Source organism: Panthera onca, chromosome B4 (assembly GCF_046562875.1).
Source record: "Panthera onca isolate mPanOnc1 chromosome B4, mPanOnc1 haplotype 2, whole genome shotgun sequence".
NCBI lineage: Eukaryota > Metazoa > Chordata > Mammalia > Carnivora > Felidae > Panthera > Panthera onca.
Window position 1 is genome coordinate 129,926,446 of NC_138345.1, and position 20,352 is coordinate 129,946,797.

General features: G+C 54.7%; 1 protein-coding gene across 1 annotated transcript in view; it reads right to left on the reverse strand.

Annotated features, from left to right (window-relative positions):
• Nucleotides 1-19,710, reverse strand: part of MYH9 (myosin heavy chain 9) — a 92,386-nt gene extending 72,676 nt beyond the window's left edge. Inside the window, exon 1 of the mRNA XM_078449482.2 lies at nucleotides 19,497-19,710. The gene's annotated coding sequence lies outside the window, so the exon portion shown is untranslated. The remainder of the gene's footprint in view (nucleotides 1-19,496) is intronic.
• Between the last annotated feature and the right edge of the window lie 642 nt (nucleotides 19,711-20,352).

Here is a 20,352-nt window from a genome sequence, read left to right on the forward strand (position 1 = left end):
AGACACTCTCCAGTCTAGACCCGTTCCTCTCCCATCAGCCCAGCAGCCTTTCTTAACACCCCAGGAGATTATTCATCTTGCCTCCCCAGGCCAATTCCAGCAAAACCAGCCTTATACCAGAACTACCCTGCTTCTCTGCCCACCTTCCATTTGGCCCTCACACACCTTGAAGTCAGGGGCTGTCCCCCTGACCCCATACACAGGTGCTGACCGAGCCCAGGGTCCACAGAGAGGGCCCTCGCTCAGTGCTTGTGGAAGCGAACTGAATTGTTCAACACACTTGGGTTCAAGGCTCACGTCGCGTCTTCTGGGGGCCTGGCCGTCCAAGAAAACAACCATTCCCAAGTTAGCCCTCCCAAGCCCTCCTGTCTGATGTCGGGGTGGGGGGAGCACATCAGCAGCTTCTGCTCAGGCCCCTGGCCGAATCTGCAGTTACATCACCTGCACTGGACCCTTGACTTTGCATTTAACTGTTCAATATTTGCGTAGTGAGACCACACACGTGCCTCGCCTACCCGGAGAGACCGCAAAGAGAACCAAGATATCTTGGGCCAGTGTCTCCTCCTAAATTGCCGGGCACAGATCAGCCCCAGCCTCGCCCCCAGGTGTGACAAGGTGGACAGAACTGCTTAGCTGCCCTCCCCTTGGGAATGCGCCCTGAACACACTGACCCTGCCCTCCCACCTTCCAGACCTTGCTAGGCCTAGGCGGCACACGTGTGCACAAGGGGGAACTTGAACCCTTCGGACTCCTGCGGCGGAGGGGTTATTCCCTCCCTTTGGTTGTGCCGAGAGGACGGCTTTTCTTTCCTCGAGCACGTGAGCACAGTTTGCTGAAACCCAATGCAGAAAAATAACCATACTGAAAAGATGTAATTACACGGCCACTGTCTCAACGGGAAAGTGCAGTGTGCTTGGTTTCCTGAGTCCACATCGTGCCGGCTGAGAAATGCAACCCGAGATGAGAAACTAAAGACAATTTTTGAAGAACACTCTGTCCAGGGCCTACCAGGCCTACAGCAGCCTGTTATTCTGAGTGCTGTTTAAATAACACACACACACATGCATGCACGCACGCAAACCCAAAAAAGCACTGAGTAGTGTAACCACCACCACCAACAGCCATCCGAACCCTATTCCTGCTGAGCCAAGGGCTCTAAGGCCACAGATAGGGCCCAGTCACCACTGGGTCCCCGCTGCTTGACACAGGGAAGTGCAGCAAAATACTGATGCCCCGGAGTCATAGGGAAGGTGACAGTCTCCCAACAGGTCCAAAGTCCAGGCATCCAACACCAGACTCTCTGCCATCCATTCTCAGAGGGCATGACGCTAAGATCGATAACCCTGCACCTTCTCTGGTGTGGTTGTTTCCCCCTTTAGCAGGCAAGGCAGCAGAAGCTCGGGACAGGTGGCCTCCCGGATCATATCACTGCCCTCCTCCTCCTCACCCACCCTTCCAGTCAAATCTGATTCATCCGTTTCTAAGAGACACATGACTGGCCAGGGGTCAACACAATCTTCCTGAATTGATCAAGCGTTCATACAAATGGGACTCTGATAATGAGCTTCATCGCTGAAAGGAGACAAACCTTTCCAAGTGGTGATAACTTATTCATGACCTTCCCAGAAGGCATCTGAGAAGGAACCCGACTCAGGAGGCAGCCAGGCTGGCCCAGGAATTCCAGACCCATCGCTTAACTAAACCAACAGAACAAACTCTGCTTCGTTGACGCGGCCCCCCGGGCCCTAATTTCTCCATTTACAAAACGGAAGTGCGACCAGCTCCCCCTCAGGACAGCTGTGAGTACGTGAGAGCATGTGAGGGTACAGCCCCCACCAGGTCTAGCTGACAGTCCCAGCTCTGCAGTGTAGTCAGCGCACTGCGCAACTCACAGAACAATTGTGAGGATCACAATAGGCTAACGGAGGAGTGTGGTGCTTGGTGGCGCCCCGGGGCCTGCGGGCCCCCCTCGCCACAATCTTTTGCCTCTTCTCTCAAGAAGTCTGTGTCGCCACTGAGCTCATAATGAGTCAGTCACAGCACTGCCCTCACACAGCCCACTTCGGGGGGTTTGAAGTCACATCCTGCCTAGCCTCACTCAACATGATTTATTCCACCCCAGGAATGTAGCTCATTTCCCAGAATTTTGTGAAGAACTCGAGTTAAAGAGCTTGATCTTGCAAGGGACTCCATTTATAGGCTCGGCTGCAGGGGAGGAGGAGACTCAGCTCAGCTCAGACCTGTAGGCGGGAACCACACAAAGTCAGTACTGAAAGAGGCCCCCAGAGCATCTCACCCTGGAGTGCCAACATTTTTTTTTTTCTTAATTTTAACCCACGGTAAAAAAAAAAGTAAAATAAAATAAAGACTATTTAGATAATAGATAATACACACAAACATGTCAAACGAAAAGCTTCATGAAACGATAGGTACATACTATTCACCTTGATTATTTCCCATTCGAGTCTATCTTATTTCATGTCTAAAAACCCTGGTTGCCACCCGTGAACCCACCAATGAGGTCTCAGCTGACGGTCTATAAAACACCAATCTGACTCAACTGTCACTGGGTAGATGAGGCTTGGGCTGGTCCAGGGACTCCCCCGGACCACAAGTTGGGCCAAAGAGCAGCTCAAGTCCAAAGCCAAAGCAAGGCTCTGTGGATGGCAGCCGCCTCACATGACGTGCGTTGGACATGTTCGTGGCCTGCTGCTCTGTCACCTGATCGCGACAACCTCAATAAAGCCCTGGTAGCCATCCTGCTCCCCACCCTCCCCCTTAAAAAAAAAAAGACTCCGAGGGGGCGCCCAGGTGGCTCAGGTGGCTGAACACCTGACTTTGGCTCAGGTCATGGTCTCGCAGCGCAAGAGTTCGAGCCCCGCGTCGGGCTCTGGGCTGACGGCTCAGAGCCTGGAGCCTGCTTCGGATTCTGTGTCTCCCTCTCTCTCTCTGCCCCTCCCCTGCTCACTCTGTCACTCTCTCTCAAAAATAAACATTAAAAATTTTTAAAATAAAAATGCAAATAAAAAAATCAGAGGCTCAGGGAGACAAAGCGCGCTGCCTGGATCTGGGCACTTCGGAAACATCCTTGGAGGACCCGGAGCCCAGGGCGGGGAAGATGGCAAGGACAGAGTTTCCTCGGTGCAGCATCACAACAGATCCAATCCACTATGATCAGAACATCAGCCCTCCAAGCCCCAGCCCCATGCCGAAGAGACGCCCAAAAGTGACATGAGAGGGACAGGTGGATGCAAGACAGATCAGATGGGAGAGGAAGGCCACTGTCCTGCAGACATGAGCTCAGAGAAGCTACTCTCCCTGTTCTTACACCCGTGGGGTGGCATAACCTAACCCTAATGAACAGACCCTCGTGCCTGCAAATAGCCTGTGGATGGCTTGTTTACACGCACGTGCACGCGCGTGCACGACTCTATAAACAGGAAACCCAACGTTTTCTCTGGATCGTTGGTTCTGAACGCTTTCGGCCAGTAAGGACCCCTTTGAGAACTGGCTGACGGCAGTGAACCTTTAGCCTACCACCTTAGGGGGCCCACCGAGACCCTCAAGTACAGTCCATGGACTTTTAGAAGCCCCCCCTCCCCCAAAACACACACACACACATACCCAGGTCCCCAGTTCCAATTTCAAAGGCAAAAGGACTCTGGAATGGCCTCCTTCTCCACCAAGGCGGCATGAACAAAGACTTGAGAGGATTCTTGTCCTTCGTTCCTCTCCAGAGGGGTAATGAGGATCTCACAAAAGAGGTCAGAGGGAGCAAAAGACAAACTCTGCAGTCAGGACAAGCCAACAGTGACCATTGTCGTGGGAAGTGAAGGACTCAGGATGGTTGGGGCAGGAGGCCACTTCCCCTGGGCTGCTCCAGATCACCCTGAGCTGCAGAAACAAGAAATCCAAACCTGCACGCCGAACTGTCCCTCCTCCCTACACTGCCATCACTTGGGACTATTCTCAAGTGAGCCAGCAGGTGCCAGACCTGGGCACACAGGCTGCCTGGAGGACAGGGCCGAGCTCCCCAGAGAAACCAGGGTGGGCAGGCCGCATCCCAGAGCCTTTGGCCTCCCTGGGGGAAATCACCCAAGAACTAGTTGCAGAGTGGAGATAAAACCCGTGTATCTCCCACGCTACAGAGAAATTAGATTACTAGAGAAGGCTAATTAATCCCTCGAGGAGGCTGTGGTGATGCCCCCGTCTGAAAGGCTGGCCACCCCAGCTGTCCTTGAGCAAGGAGCCTGGCTGCAGCAATGACCTCACCACATCCTTCACCAGAAACCCGGCTGCTGATTATTTAACCACCCGCCAAGAACTGCCCCTTTGCCCAGGTCTGGTTCCAAAGGGGCCAAGGCCGAGGCCGCACAGGAGAGAAGGAAGGAGCAGCGGCCCCTGCTCTAGACAGCTGCCGGATTCGCACCGAACCCATCCCGCAGACATGTGCACACACACAAACCTGTACACACACAGGCAGGTGCACACAGACACGTGTGTGCACACTCCAGGGATGTGGGATCAGGGCCAAATGTGACACTTCTAGAGTCAGGCTGGCCTGGGGTGAGCGCGGGAGTCTCTACCCAGAGCTTGAGGGAATCTCTGGGAATGTTAGTTATTTTAAGGGGGGGGGGGGGGGGGGCGGTGCATAGAGCGAGAGAGGGAATCCCAAGCAGGCTCCGTGCTGCCAGCACAGAACCTGACACAGGCCTCGAACCCACGCAACTGTGAGATCATGACCTGAACCGAAACCAAGAATTGGATGCTTAACCGACGAAGCCACCCAAGCGCCCTTCCGGGAATGTTATTTGAGTGCCCTGAACCTCGCTGTCTTCATCCGTAAACCGGGTGTCACCGGGCCCACGCCCCACAAATAAAACCCGCTAGCACTGAGTTCTGGGTGCTTTTCGTAGGAGAGCTTCCCCAGCCCACACAACCACGAGGTATGTTCTTCTAGGATCCGGTTCTGCAGATGAGGAAACTGAGGCCCAGAATGTCTAAGTGACTTGCTCAAGGGCATGCAGGTAGTAGCAGCTGGTGTCTGTGTCCCGGAAGTGTGACTAGCGGCCCTAGGGTTTTTGTGCCTGACCACTCGGCTCGCCCTCTGAGCACCTGGTGAGGCAGCAAACGTGTGAGGTCTGCAAAGACCAGACAGAATCATCAGGAAGGGGAAGGAGCCTCCGGTGACCCACGATCTGCCCGGTCACGCACCGCAGAGGTGGTCCTCCCGGCTGACGCCAAGCCCCTCGGTCAGAAGCGTTTCCCTGGCAAACTCTTTAACCTGACTCCCCCCACCCCTCCCAGCTGTCCCCTTCGGAGCCAGGAATTCAAAGCGCCTGTAGTTGTCAGAGGCTTCCAACCACAACCAATGCGGAATGTCCCCCGGTCCAGGAGCACAAAGGCTGCCTGGTAAAGCCCCCGGAAGAGCTTTGAATCCTGCCCCTGATCTTTGCTCGGTCCGCACAGAGGATCACATTCTTCAGATTCTTGTTTGAAAGCCAGAAGGGGGGGAGGGGGAGGGGCATCCACTATTTCAACCTAAGGCTAATTAAAGCCCGCGACTCGTTTTAAAGGGGAAGAGGGCTGTCCTTTCCCAGCCTCCCTGTAATACACTGGTCTGTCCTGTGTGATACTGCACTAGTCTGCACCCGGGCGTTCTGCATCTTGGAAGGGTCCTCACTTTGAAGATGCCCGGGTTTCAGCACTAGTAAGTGGCAGAGCGGGGAGGCCGCCAGATCCCCAGCCTCGCCCTCGGAGGCCACTGTCCATTCCTTCTCTGACGCGAGGCTCGCGGTGCCGGCCAGAAAGTCATGCAGAACCAACTCCAGGTGGTTTGGACGAAGGAGTTGGAGCCGGTCGGAGGCGAGAAGTCACAACACTGATGGGGGCCTGTAAATGCCACCGAGCAATTAATCCCATAATGAGGCATTTTTAACGAGCACTGGGCGCGACACAGTCACCTCCAACTCGATCTGGCAAAAGGAGGAAACAGTTGGCGGGCGGCAGGCCCGGCTCTGGGCAGACGGCAGGTTGAGAGCAGGGCACTGTCGGCTGGCAGGCCGCTCGGGAGGCAGTGGCATTGGAAAGCTTCGGGAGAAAAGCTAGTTGCCCTGCAGGAACCGGGCTGACCTGACCTCACACACCTGGCCGCCCACCCCCACCTGCTGCCCGCCGATGGGTCTCGGAGTGACAGGAGGGGCTGTATTTTACACCTGGGCCCATAAGCCAGCGGGGCGGCACCAGAACTCACTGCTTTAAGGCTGTGTGCAAAAGCGTGACCGCCTCCCGACCCCAGGTTCATAAACATCCCCCCCCCCCCCCCAACTGACTGTGTGAAGTGGGATGAGAAGGCAGGGGAGGCAACGAAAGCAGATACAGAAAATAATCGGGCATCAGGTCAACGTCAAGGAGCAGGGGAGGATCTGGGCTCTCTCACCCGCTACCTGGGGCCCGGCACTCAGGTTCTCTGGGTCTCAGCTTTTCCAGCTATAAAGCAGGAACATTTACACCGCCGCCTTCATGGGACTGGGAGACTTGCATTGCAACAGCCTGAGCGTGACTTCAAACTTTATATCGAAAGCAAAAAAACTGATTAAAATAGGGTTTTGAAAATGGATAACAACTGATATTTTTAAAACAGACTGGCACTGCGCTGGACAAATTGTGTATAAACAGGGGCACCGGGCTGGCTCGGTCGGTGGAACGTGCAACTCTGGATCTCGGGGTCGTGAGTTCAAGCCTAGAGCTTACTTAAAAGATGTTTTTTAAATGTGCGTATCAATAAAACAGATAAACAACAGAGCCAAGCTTTACTGAGCATCATAATCCTCTATGGCGACTCTATTTACCTCATTCCACACATGAGGAAAACAGGCATGGAAAGGGGGCGTGGCTTGTCAAGGCCAAAGAGCTGGCAAGTGAGAGAATCAGGATCAGGACCAAGGGTCTAAACCCAGAGCCCCCTGCCTGTTACGTAAGGACCAGACATAGACACACTACAGTGGTTAAGACTGAGACCCCTCCTTCCACCCAAGCTGTTGCAGAGCTAAGCGGAGGTGCCGACGATAAACCGCACACCCCGCGTGAATATATATATTCCTGGTTCCTCAAGCTGACCTTACGTGCCCACCAAGGGCGAGGCATGGTACAAGGGTCTCAGGAGCAGCACCTCGAATGGGAGGAAGCAAGACCCAAAAGTAGGTCAGCCAGCACAGAGAAGTGCCGAGGGGAAGCATTATCGGGCAGCAACTCGGGTTTTAAGTTTAAATTCCCCGCACCGGCATTCTATTAAGTGATACCCGTCACTCGTGTAAAAACAGTGTTTATGGCTCATCAGAGGGGACAAGCCATCTCCAAGAATGACTGGTTGACAAGAACTGGGGGGGGGGGGGGGGGGGGGGGGGGGGGGGCGGGATGCGATGACCCGGTGAGGAAGGCAGAGCAAGCTGGGAACAACCCGGTCCCTTCCACGAGCCCCCTGATACTTTGCAGTGGTCCTGGGCAGCAGAGAGGAGGAAGCAGGATACAAGGAAAAGGGGCTCTGGGGAACGAGGGACAGAAGGAAAGGGAATGGGGATTGACACCTACTGGGAGCCACCAGGAGCGGAGTTCACAGAAGGGTTGGTGAGGCACTCAAAGGACACTGAGATTAGCCACACTTTACAGAGGAGGAACCTGGGGCTCAAAGCACTTAAATAAACTGGGGAGATCAAGAAAAGCCCCTCACACCTGGAAGAATAGGAAGAATGCTGCTGGATTATTAGAGAGCCCCCCCCCCCCCCCACTGACAACCACACCCACTCCCTTCTGCCATTATGGACAGACTTGTGTCCCACACCCCCCCAAATTCACCCATTGAGGCTCTAACCCCCAGGACCTCCAGATGTGACTGTGTTTGACAACGGGCCCTTAGGTGAGGAAGTAACAATGAGAGCATCAAGGTGGCCTCCCCCATCTGACTGGTGTCCCTGGTCGAGGAGGAAGGCAGGAGACACCATGGATGGGAGCACACAGAAGACAGCCGTCTGTAAACCAGGGAGCGAGCCCTCAGGAGATCTGGGCTGCCAGAGGCGCCTTGCTCGTGGACTCCCAGCCTCCAGAGCTGTGAGAGACAAACTTCTCTGGTCGAAGCCAGCCCACCCGGGGGACCCCGTACATGCCCTTGTCTGACCACTGCGGTCCACCATCCTGACCTGCCACGGCGAGCCTGTATGCCCGGCCGCCGTCTGCTTTGCTACTCGAGAGTGTAAGCTACAGACCTGGGTCATAAACCAGTCATGCCTCCCGGGCCCCTACGCAGGCTCCACCTCACCACCAGCATATCTAACGAACAAATAAACTGAGTGAAAATGGGATGGAAACCCAGCTGCTACCTCTGGAGTCACCCACTCCCTGGCCCACGGTCCACCACCGACTCCTGCTTTATCGAAATCTCTTAGTCCCTGTTCCCACCTCCAATATAGGAGCTGGCCCATAATTACAGATGGTATAAATTCCAAGATAATCTCCAGCTTGTAATCACCACCAAACAGAAGTGTCAACAAAGTGACAGGAGATAATCTACCAAGTGCTGAAATGCCCGGCTTACGTTTGATTCTTATTAGCAATTTTCAGTCAATACGTAAAAAAAAATAAAGTTTGGTTCGGTTTTGGGGTTTTTTTGAGTGTGTGTGTTCAATGGGTGGCACTGAGGACAGTGACAGAAACTCTCCTGGTCAAACGTCACCCCTGGGCAGCGTGGTACTGACCCAGATCTGCCCGCAGGCTGCAGAGGGGGCTGGCGTTGGTGGACAAAGCCTGAAACGTGAACGGGGCCCGGAAGTGTCCCAGCGACCACATCTGGGGCTGCCCCCACCCTCTTACTCCCTCGCAGGGCGGGGTTGACAAGCTCCTTTCGGAACAGCAAAGGACTTGTCTCCTGCTCTCTAGGAAGACGGTGGGATTCAGGGTAGGCTCCCTCAAGCCAGGAGCTGCGGGGACAGGACAGTGCAGGGCAGGGAGAACAAAGAAAGGAACACCTGCAGGAAGCCAGTGATGTGGAATGAAAGAAAATACTAGAACAAAGCCACTGCATTCCTTTCTAGACCCTTGGCCACCCATCCTCTCCCCTCATGCCCAGCCCAGGCCCAAATGACTCCCTTACCATTGTAAACATCTATCTACTCCAAAGCAGCCACTAAGATTCTGAAACTTTCTCTTCACAACAAAACTAAAGTGTTGCAACTTGCTGCTACAATCCTGAATCTTCCCTGGGCAGTAACCTCAGCAGAGCCCAGCGGCCTGCCAGCCACTTTGGGACCTTTCAGAGACCATCCCTGCCCATCCCGTGCTGTCCCTTACCTAGGTACAGAGAGGTCTCTCGGTAGGGCCAGGGGGCGATTTCCCCAGGGGACAAGGGCCGCTCGGAACCTTCCTCCCAGGGTGTTTGTTTTCTGGCCCAGGCCCGCGAAGCTGGGGGTGGGTGGGGGTGCGGGAGCTGGAGATCTAACTCCAAAGAGCCCAGAAAGATCTCCCAGGTCCTTGCTCCTAAGCTGTCTCACCACTGAAGACACAGCGGTCTTCCATCAACTCAAATTGGGTGCTCAAGCCGCCATTTTCTCCTAGGCTCACCTCTAACACAACCCACAACACCAGAGTAAAGTGCTTTTTCCTGGAGTCTAGACCTGAGCCCCTTGAGGGCAGGGCCTGTGATGCCTCATTCGGCTACAGCCCAGCCACGTAGCAGTTTCTTGCCCTAGAACAGATGCTCAGGATGTATTTGCTGAATGAATCTCAAGAGTCACTAAAACCCATGGAACTTTCTGGCAATGGAAATAATGGTTCTTCCCCTTTGTGGACCATAACATAGCCACTAAGATAATAATTGTGGAGACTGTTGCGACACAGGAAACTTTATGTTGCAGTGCTGGGTGAGTCAGAGCACGCAGTATCTGTTCTGCTCACAGGTTTGTACAACGGGCATGTGTGTGGACAGGAAACCCAGAAAGACGCAAACCGTGGACGGGCTGAGGGGCAAATCTGCTTCTTGTCAGCTTTGTTATTATATTGTTTTGCTATAAACAACACTCCCCTTTTTACTTTAAAAAGCAAACTAATTCCAGTAACAATTACATCTCTCTCAACACTCTGTGAAAAATCGCACCCCCGGCCCTTCAGCTGGGAACAGCGTGCTGACCACAGAACCAGAGGGCACAGGCAGAACTCCCACCCGGAAGCTAAGGACCTGGGAAGGGAATCCTGCACTCCCACGTTTCCCAGGGAATGGCACAGGGAACTAGACTTTAATGGGCCATATGGGCTACGCAGGGGGCTGAGAGAGGGGCTGGGGCCCGGCGCTCCTCAAGACGAGAGGAAATCTAGCGCCTGGACAACAAAGCTCCCTGGACACATTCCAGGCCACATCCCTACCTGCAATGGGCTTGGATGCCCCCTCCTCCTGGAAGCCTGCCCAGAGCCCCCTGGGCCCTCTCCCCTGGGACAACTGTCAGCTCCTGGAAACAAGGGCCCCACTTCCTTCACCTCTGCAGTCCCAGCACCACCCAGCCCAGTGCCTAGCATATAGAGTAAGCTCTGAGGCATGACAACGGCACAATGAGGGGCAGATAAACGAATTAAGGAAAGAAAAAATGCATGTTTGGGGCGCCTGGGTGGCTTGGTCGGTTAAGCATCCGACTTCGGCTCAGGTCACGATCTCACGGTCTGTGAGTTCGACCCCCGCCTCGGGCTCTGTGCTGACAGCTCAGAGCCTGGAGCCTGTTTCAGATTCTGTGTCTCTCTCTCTCTGACCCTCCCCCGTCCATGCTCTGTCTCTCTCTGTCTCAAAAATAAATAAACGTTTAAAAAAAAAATTTAAAAAAAAAATGCATGTTTGCAAGTGGGCTGAGGCCAAGAAGAGCCCACTAGTCAAGATGGCTGGCTCCCCAGTGAAGACCAGCCAGGGCCCAGCCAACAGCAGCCAGGACTTATGCTGCCATGGTCTGTCACCTGCCCTCCCTTAGGACCAACCACACACATCTGAGGAATGGCGAGTTGAGGCTAAAGGTGATGTCAGTAGCCAAGGCAACGCTGGGGATCCAGCAACCTTGCTCTGAGTAGACAATCGCACCCACGGGACGGAGGCCCCCTTCTGCAGCAGCCCAAACCTCTGCTCCTTTCATGAATTTTTGGCCACCTGTGCAAGAGCAGTTCTTGGGGAGCAGCCCACCCTCAAGTGAGGAAACACAAGTTCAGGGGTGAAGGTCACACAGGGGTCTGGAGTCAGAGTGCCAGAATCTGAATACCTGCTCAGTCTCCTCATCTGTAAAATGGGGGTAATTTCTTATCTCTTGAGACTGGGGTAAAAAATTAAATAATTCATGTAAAAGCACCAGCCCTGTGCCTGGTACACAGACATGATGAGTCTCTCCCCCAGGGTCCCAACTCCCCGTTAGAGGGTAAGGCCGCTGAGGACGGAGCTGGGCTCTCTGCCCTCCACCTCTACTGAAGCCCCACCGAGCCCAGCACGATGCAGGCCATGCAGCAGGAGCCCCAGGGGTCTTCGGACGACTGAGATTTGCCGAAGAAATTTGGGGTCAATACCGTCAATACCCAAGAGCTGGTCTTAAATATTAAAAATAGACAAAAACTTTAAGATGACTCCCAGCCACCACTTTTCTTAGCCCAGAGATTTCCAGACAAGTGCCTGGCACCCATGCTTTGTAAAGTGGAGAGAGCAGTGAGTGGTATTTTAAAGCCGTGGCTGCCTGGACCTCCTCGTCCCAGGCTTACAGGCAAAGTCACCAGCGAGCCCTGAACTCCACTGTGTTAACCAGGAGCCGCCTCTGTGCCAGGCACGAGGTGACTTATGGATCCAGACTTGAGGAAAGACTCTGCCTCTGACCTCCAGGTCCTCAGTCCGGTGGGTTCCAGGATCTTCTCCCCCATCCCAGACCAGTTAGATTAAGTCACCCCCAACCAGTTCCAATGCCTGTCTTTATGTTTATCAGACAGGAAGCTCCTTCTCCAGCCCAGTGACTTCATGCAAAACACAGGAAGTGCAGTGGCTTTTGAACACAGGCAACTCTAAATAAAGGGGCCTCTCCTGCTTTTATAACGCCCTTTTTAAAAAATGCTGAACCCAGCTAAGATCCCTAACCCAGCTCAGATCCATGTGCCAAGATGAACTGTACTGTGTGGTAAGAAGGCTGCAAAGGTTGAGACCCTGAAAACCTCAGCATCCGACCCAGGAGATCTTCTGGCAGGTTCCTCAGCCTTCTTCACCTTCACATTTTGTTATCGAGGGACAGACTTGTCAGACACATTTAAAATCTTTAAAATCTGACCACACATCTCCTACTGCCCACGGAGGACAGATGATATTGGTGAGACCATGAAAAAGGAGGAAGAAGGAAGGGGAAGGAAAGAACTGGACCAGTTCACTTATCTTTACATGTAATTACAAGCCTGAAAAAAACAGGCATCTCCGTGTTGCAGGTGGGGAAACTGAGGCCACAGTCTAACAGCTGGAGCACAGGCGGGGGTCTGGTCCCAGCTCTGCCTGATCCCAAAGCCCTTGTTTTGCTCCCTCCACCACGGGCTTCTACTGAAAAGACAAGAAACCGATCAGCTCAGTGCTTAAATGACTAGAAATGACTAGAAATGAGGACCTGCGAACAGGCAGCGGAGAGCCAGTGTGGCCGTCCGAATGGCCCACCCTGCGGCCTGGCGCTCCCCCATGTGAAATATTGATTTCTGGGCCGTGCAAGCTTTCAGCTGAAGGGGCCCTGTCCAGCTGGAAGAAGTTCAGAGAAACCGAGAATACTTCCCACCCGATTTCTTAACCATAGTGCCCCTCCCCACCAGAAGAAAAGGATGAAGGGTGTGGAAGAATAAACTCCTGAGGACAGATTAAAGGGGCTAAGTGTGTGTTCCTTGGCTAAACAGTGCATAAAGGCCAAGAAAGGGAAGATAACACTTTGAAAACACTCTTAAAGGAGGCTAAGTGATTCTGAGGGAAACCAGGAGCCAAAGCTTCCCACCGCCTTGCAAGAAAGAGCTGGGGTAAATCGCTCCCCCCTCTAGTGGGGGTGGGGGGTGGAGGTGGGGTGACTGTCCATCCAGCTCAGACACTCTTTAATTCTAGGTAAATTCAGCAGGGAGGGTTTTATTGCTGTTCATTTTCCTTTGGGGCAGGGCGACACTGGGAATTACAGTTCAAGTGAAAAGGGAGAAGTCTTGAAGGTGATAAGTTCCCAAAATGGGAATGTCCACGGAGGTGAGAGAAAGCTCCCCGGGGTGGGGGGCCTGTTCTTCTGGGAAAGAAGGACTGTAAGGACCTGTGAGGTCCTTAGAGGCACCAAGGAAGCAAGTGAGGGCTGGGGAGACAAGCTACACCTTCCTCTTCCCTCCAGGCCGCAGCCCAACCTGCCTCAGCAGGAAGCCACACCCTTTGGTGGCAACTTCCGGAAGGCCCAGCAAGGCGAGGCTCCCTCAGCCAGAGGGGAGGGTTCCTGGTGGAGAGACTGGAGGTGAAGAGAGCCGCTGAAGGCCGCTGCAGACACTCCCCAGAAGGCCTCGCCCTCAGCCAAAGGCCATCCGAGAGCCTCCCCTGGGCCCACCTGCCCCAGGCGTGTGCTGTGTCCCATTCTGGGTGCTGAACCACCTAGAGGGCAGAATGGGGCCTGAGAAATGCCAACAGAAGCCCTCCTAAGTTACTTTTTAAAAGGACACACATCAGGTGCAAGAGGGCAGCTCCCCTCAGGCTTCCCAAATGTACGGTGGGGAAGTGGGGAGGTGGGGAAGTGGGGAGGTGGGGAGGTGGGGAGGTAGGGACTGGGGCGGGGGAGATCCCAGCCAGCCTCCAGCCTTCAAACCATCTGCCATGTGGTGGCAGGCCCACTTTAGACCCAGGCTCATTCTGTGTGCTCATGTGTGACTCATGCCATTCCTCCAGGAGGCCCAGAGGCTGCCTGGCAGGGACACAGGCCCGTCCGAGACCCCGATGGGGGGTCTTCGGCTGGCTGCGCCACAGGAAAAAAAAAAAGCCAACTCAGCGGTGAGCAGAGCTGGTGGCTTCTCCAGTACCCACGTCATCCAAGGCTAAGACAGTCTCTCTTGAGAAGGGGATCAGGGCCCTCCAATTCAAAACACCCCTTTTGATCACATTTTCTCAAGAATTTGGGCTTTTCCACTGTTATTAATGCATTAAAAACCCAGAAGTCTGAGGGACAACTGGGGACAGCGTGGGAAGGGGAACGCTAGTGGCTGCAGTGACTCCAACTTTAAAAAAGAAGAGGGGCGCCTGGGTGGCTCAGTCGGTTAAGCGTCCGACTTCAGCTCAGGTCACGATCTCGCGGTCCGTGAGTTCGAGCCCCGCGCATGAGTTCGAGCCCCGCGTCGGGCTCTGGGCTGATGGCTCAGAGCCTGGAGCCTGCTTCTGATTCTGTGTCTCCCTCTCTCTCTGACCCTCCCCCGTTCATGCTCTGTCTCTCTCTGTCTCAAAAATAAATAAACTTAAAAAAAATTTTAAAAATTAAAAATAAAAAAGAAGAGAATCTGGGGGCGCCTGGGTGGCTCAGTCAGTTCAGCATCCGACTTCGTCCGGCTCAGGTCATGATCTCATGGCTTCTGAGTTCAAGCCCCGTGTTGGGCTCTGTGCTGACAGCTCAGAGCCTGGAGCCTGCTTCGGATTCTGTGTCTCCCTCTCTCTCTGCCCCTCCCCTCCCTCTCTCTCTCTCTCAAAAAGAAATATAAAAAACTTAAAAAAAGAAGAAAATCCAAGTGAATAAAGGTCTGGTTTCGCCCAATGGTCAGAGTGGGCTCCCCAGGAAAGAACCACGTGTGATGTGGAGCCAGGGGAATCATGGGAAGCCCGGCAAAAGGGTATCCCCCAAATACTTTCCAGACACACACTGCGAGCTTCCTTTTCTCATACAAAGAAAAAGCCATCATCTATCATTTCCCAGCACACGAGGGAGTGGATCAGAATAGGCGTTCGTTTGAGGGGTTACTCTGGCAATATGACATCACAGGGGAAGAAAACAAGACCCAAAATGTTCCAGCCATGAGAGCAAGCCATTGCATTTCTAGGATCCTTCCTCCTTCCGTGCACACAATAGACACTCAATATGAAATTTGGAGTCTAAAGCAATGCACTTTGAAGCGGAAACCTACAAGAATGGCCATAAGATCCCCTTATATTGACACGTAATAAAACCCAAAAGCCATTTACTGAAGAGTAATGCTCATTTCCTGGGCCTCCTTCCCTTTCTGGAGGCAGCCACTATTGCCAGCATCTCAGAATCTTTCCATGCAGAGCCCAAGTGACATACTATGTTTTCCCCAAAAAAAAAAAAAAAAAAAAAGGAGCACCATATATCCTGCTATGCACCTAGTTTTTCCCATTTGCAACGTATCTTGGAGAGCACGCCCTGTGACTACGTACAGATCAGCCTCATTCTTCTAAGGGCGACAAGGATCCCCACTGTGCCATGATTAATTGACCCTTTTGATGGACAGTTTGCTTCCTTCTTCTTCTTCTTTTTTTTTAATGACAATACTGTAAAGAATATGCTCCGACATTTCCTTTTGCATATTTGAGTTTTTCTGTGGGTTGAGCTCCTGGAAATTAGTCAGAGGGACTATGCTTTGCAGACACTGCCAAAGTACTTTTAAAAAGAGGGTTGTTAAAACTTACACTCCCATCAGTAGGGCATGAGGCTGTGCTCTAAACACTTGGGGCATCTCTGAGAAATTAAGATTACTGAATCTTCCAGTTTCCCAGGCACTCTTGTGTTTCATAGGTGGGCACATAAACTGGATAAACTAGCATGATGTCTTTGTAGGATGTTAGGGCCCTTTCTATCAAAATCAAGTTTTCCTCCGACCAGAGCCAGAAGGCAGATCTCAAGGCCCTTGAGTCCTGTGCTCTCTCCATGTCACCCCTTGGCTGTACCCTAGACTTCCTAGATCACAAGAAACCATGTTTTAGAACTAAAATCGCAGATGGTTTACACACCTTGTGCCTGGGCCAGAGTCCTGAAACCAGGCTACGCAGCACAAGCTCATTACCAAGGGCATCCAAAAGCATCAGCGGGTAGGTCCCAGACCCACCTGGGCTTTACAGTCCACAAGGCGCGCGCATGCACGCGCGCACACACACACACACACACACACACACACACACACACACATTTTTAGAAAGCAGGAAGAGCACTGAGCAGGAAGGAGCCAGGAAAACCATCTACCCTTCCCTTCCTTGTTTCCTCACCTGAGGACCCAGGGAGGTGAGACCAGCCGTTTACATATTTTTTTTTAAAAACTTAAATAGCCACTATGTATGAGGCCCTTTACACACCTTATTTCTTTTAGTTCTCACATCTAGTCCTTCAGGGTAGGTACTCATTCCCATATTACAGATAAGGACACTGAGACGCAGGGAGGTTATGCGACTTGCCCAAGGTCATAAACCTAATTAAATGGCAGGGTGAGGATCTGAACTCTGCCTAGCTCCAAAGCTCACGCCCCCACTCTTCCCAGATCTAAGAATGGGACTCTGTAAGCCACAGGAGCACCACCACTCCCCAGGGGGCAGCCGGGACTCCGTTCTGTTGTCACCAGAGGCCTTGAGCCCAGAAGTTCAGCGCGCCAAGGGTTAAGGCGGAGAGGCAGTGACTCTCTGGGGCTGCACAAAGGGAAAATGCACTTCCTGCCCCTGCGGGCAGAGATGCTGTTTTATGCTCAGCAAATTAGGACGTTTGTTTAATTAAGACGACACACAGATTTTGTTATTCTAAATATTTTTGGAACATGATGCTGGGGAGGAAGCTGTCAAGGCATGGATTTTTTTTTTTTTTTCCCCTTTGCTTTGGGTTTCTTTCTCCCCCTTCAAGAGAAGGGTAAGGCCAGGCTCAGGGGAAAACAACAGCCAACCCCTCCTCTCCTTTTGAAATAAAGATGTCAAGCTGGTAAGGGCTGTCTTAAGCACTTTATTGAAGGATTAGCTAGAAGAGGAAGTGAAGAAAACACAGCTAGTCTGGTTTCTAGCAATACCCTACCAGGCCGCACAACAATGCTGCATTTTCTGAGTGTGCTTTGCTCCTTCTAAAAAGCTAACAGATCCTTGTTTTGTTTTTTCTGGAGCAAGAACAGGCAAGAGGCAGCCTGTGATTCACATGCGTCCTTCATCCTGCAAGAGGGAAGTTCTCCTATCTCCAACCCCTTAGGTTAAAGAGTTTAAAATTAAAAAACAAAAACAAAAACAAAACAAACAGAAAGCCAGGACCCTGATCCTCTCTCTCCTGGACCTTCATGTGCCCCCCAGGTAAGCAGCCCCACAGAATGTCCCTCTCCAGCTGCCCTTCCCAGAACAGAGCCTGCCAATCAATCCAGGCACCTGGATCTGCCCAGAGCATTTTGGTGTCACCCTGCAGCCAAGTGGGGGGCACAGTGACTCTCAAATTACACTAAGCAATCTCTTGATTGCTCAATTACGCACTAATAGGAGGCCTCGCTTTCCAACACTGAGGGCTTGCCTCAGTTTGCCCAGCCTGCAGCCCTGCAGCGGGCTCCCTCTTCCGGGGCCAGCCTCCCTCCTTGTCCCCCTAGCTCCAGACAGAAGTGCTCCCTCTTGGTATTCCTCGAATCCTTTGTCTCTGGTGTGCTTGGGACACTCATCACAGGCTGCCTTTGTATTTCAGTCAATCAGATGCTATTTCCCCTTGAGGACTGTAAACCCCTGGAGGGCAGAGGTCTCCTCCAGGAGCCTCTGGGATGTCAGCAGAGTGGACTGGCTCCTTTCTCCTAGTCCCCATGACTCACAGTACCTTTCTGAGGGCCATGTCATCTACAGATTTGTCTCGGCTCTCCCTAAGTGCCCGAGGGCAGGGGCCAGGTCTTACTCAACCTCACACCCCCCACCACCTGGCAGAGTCCTTGGCACACAGCAGGCAGTTAAATATTTGCTCAATTACACATCTATGTACCCTCCCCCATGCATCTAGCAGCCTTGTATATAAACTGACTAATATTAATCGGGTGATTGTCTAAACAGGCCTTAAAGCAACCTCCCTCCTTACCAAAAGGGGAATAAACCACCAGGTGAGGTTATGAGGCAGGTATCGGAGGAGTCAGAAATGGCCACAGTGCTGCAGGAAGGAGCTGCTGCTCTCTTCCCCTTCAACAGTTACTCAACAGTTACTCTGAAATCCTGTTAAACCCAGAAAAGGATGCAGTGAACCGAGAAGCTGCCGGGCCTCTCAACTGCCCAGCAAAGAGAGCCGCCTGTCTCCACGACCTGCCAAGACCTGGGATTTCCCGGGAATCTTTCTCCCCACACCGGTTGGGTGGGGCCACAGACTGCAGCTGGGCCCTCACCCTGCCCCCAAATCCAGGCAGCCGGCCACCTTGTCCGGGAATTTGTTATAAACGACTGGGCTCTCTGCAGGGATGCGGGGGTGCAGTCTGCCCCCCACCCCCGCCGTGGCCCCTGGACAGGGTGGAGTGAGGCCCCCAGTACAGAGAAGTGGGGGAGGGAGGGCAAAGACCCCGACTCTTGGGCAAAGACCCCGACTCTTGGCCCAAGCAGGGACGATGCAACAGCCCCGGGCCGGTCCTAAAGGCGCAGGGCCCGGCTCCCCGCCCCCGCCCGCGTGGGGCGGCCCCCAGGTGCGGTGGAATCAGGTGCGCTCCCGGGCGGGCGCAGATGGCTGCGGGCATTCCTGGGCCTTTCTCTCCGGGGTAGCGGAAGTCAGAAGCCAACGGCTGAGGGGCTGTAGAGGAGGGGGGTAGTCTTTCCTGCCTCGTCCGGCCCCCGCAGATCCGCGGTGCCCACGCACCCGCCCGCACCTCTCCCGGTCCCCCTCCTCCGCCCGACCGATCGCAGCCGGGCGAATGAGGAAGTCGGGAGCGGAGGGCGGAAACTGAGCCGAGCGCAATGTCTACAGCAGGACAGTCCGAGTCTGACTCAGGAGGACGCCCTGACAGCTGCCAAACGGTCCCCGCCTGCCCGTTACCTCCGTGGCGAGAACGCCTGGAAAACTTCCAAAGGAGCCGCTGCCCCAAGCCCCCCAGCTCGGCTCACCCGTCCGGGTCCAGGGACAGCGGCTCCCCGGAAGGGGTTAAAAAGTTTGCCCAACTCGGGCACTTGGCGAGGCGAGGGCGGGGCGCGCGTGCCCCGGCGGCAGGGGGAGGTCGAGGCTCCCGGTGCCCCGCCGGGGCAGGGCGCCTGGCAGGGGGAGGGGCGGAGGGTTTCCGGGGAGCGCCGGCCCCGCAGCCTTCCCGGCTCCCGAGGCCTCGCCTCCAGCGGCGCCGTCCCCGAGCGTCGCGCAGGGGTCCCGGGGCCCCTCCCGGAAGGATGCGGTGCCCCGGCCGGGCCCCGCGGCGTTCGCGCCCGCTCGCGCCGGTCGCCGGCCGCGCGGAGGCCGAGAGCCACACGTCGGCCCGCTGGCCCCAGACGCCGCGCGTCCCGTCGCCACCGCCCCCGCCCGGGGCGGGACCGGCCGGTGGGGCTCGCTCACCTGAACCTGGATCTGCGCCGGGGAACGGGCGCTGCTTCTCCCGAAAGGGCTTTCTCGAGCGCTCGGGCGACGGCGGGGGTGGGGGCGAGCGCGCGAGGCGGGAGCTGCAGGAGGTCAGTCTCGCTCAGCCTTCCGTACCCTTCCCGGGAACCGCGGTGATCTGCGCGCCTCACCGCACCCAGCTCGGCTCCTCGCCGCCTTCCCGCCCCGCCCTAGCAGCCGCCCGCCTATTCCAGCCCGGCGCCGGCTCCGGGGCGGAGCCTGGAGCACGACTCCGCCCCCTGAGCTGCGTCGCCCACTCCAGTGCGACCTCGGTTATGATGGACAGACACCTTGGCCCGTGGGAAGGGGGTGAGAGGAGCCTCTGAGACCAAAGGCGTGGTTATTCAGCCTCCTCACCCGTCCCCACCGCCGCCCGCTCCACCTTCCTCCGCGCTTCCTAGGCGGGAGCCCCGCCCCCTAGGGCGGGCCCGACGAACAGCCAGGTTCCAGGGGGGGGATAGACACAGAGAGAGTCCAATCAGGAGGAGGAGGCTCGCAGAGGGCTCGGGCAGGGATTTTGGTGCATTGCCGCGGCCGGGCGAGGCAGGGCGGGAGCCGGCTGGGGAGGTCCCGGACTCTGACACCCCGCCCCTCGAGCTGTTTTCCCGGTCCCGTGCCCTCCTACCAGAAGAACAGATATTAAGTACCATATATGGGAAAAGTGCTATTTTACATAATTATGGTGGCGTGGGGGGTGGGGGGGGTGGGGGCGGGCGTGGACTCAGCCCGGGATCCGCTGCGGGTGCCCTGAGTTCGATTCCTAACCCTGTCTTTAGACCCCGCTGCGGTCTTCTGGCCTCCGGATCTTGGCTCA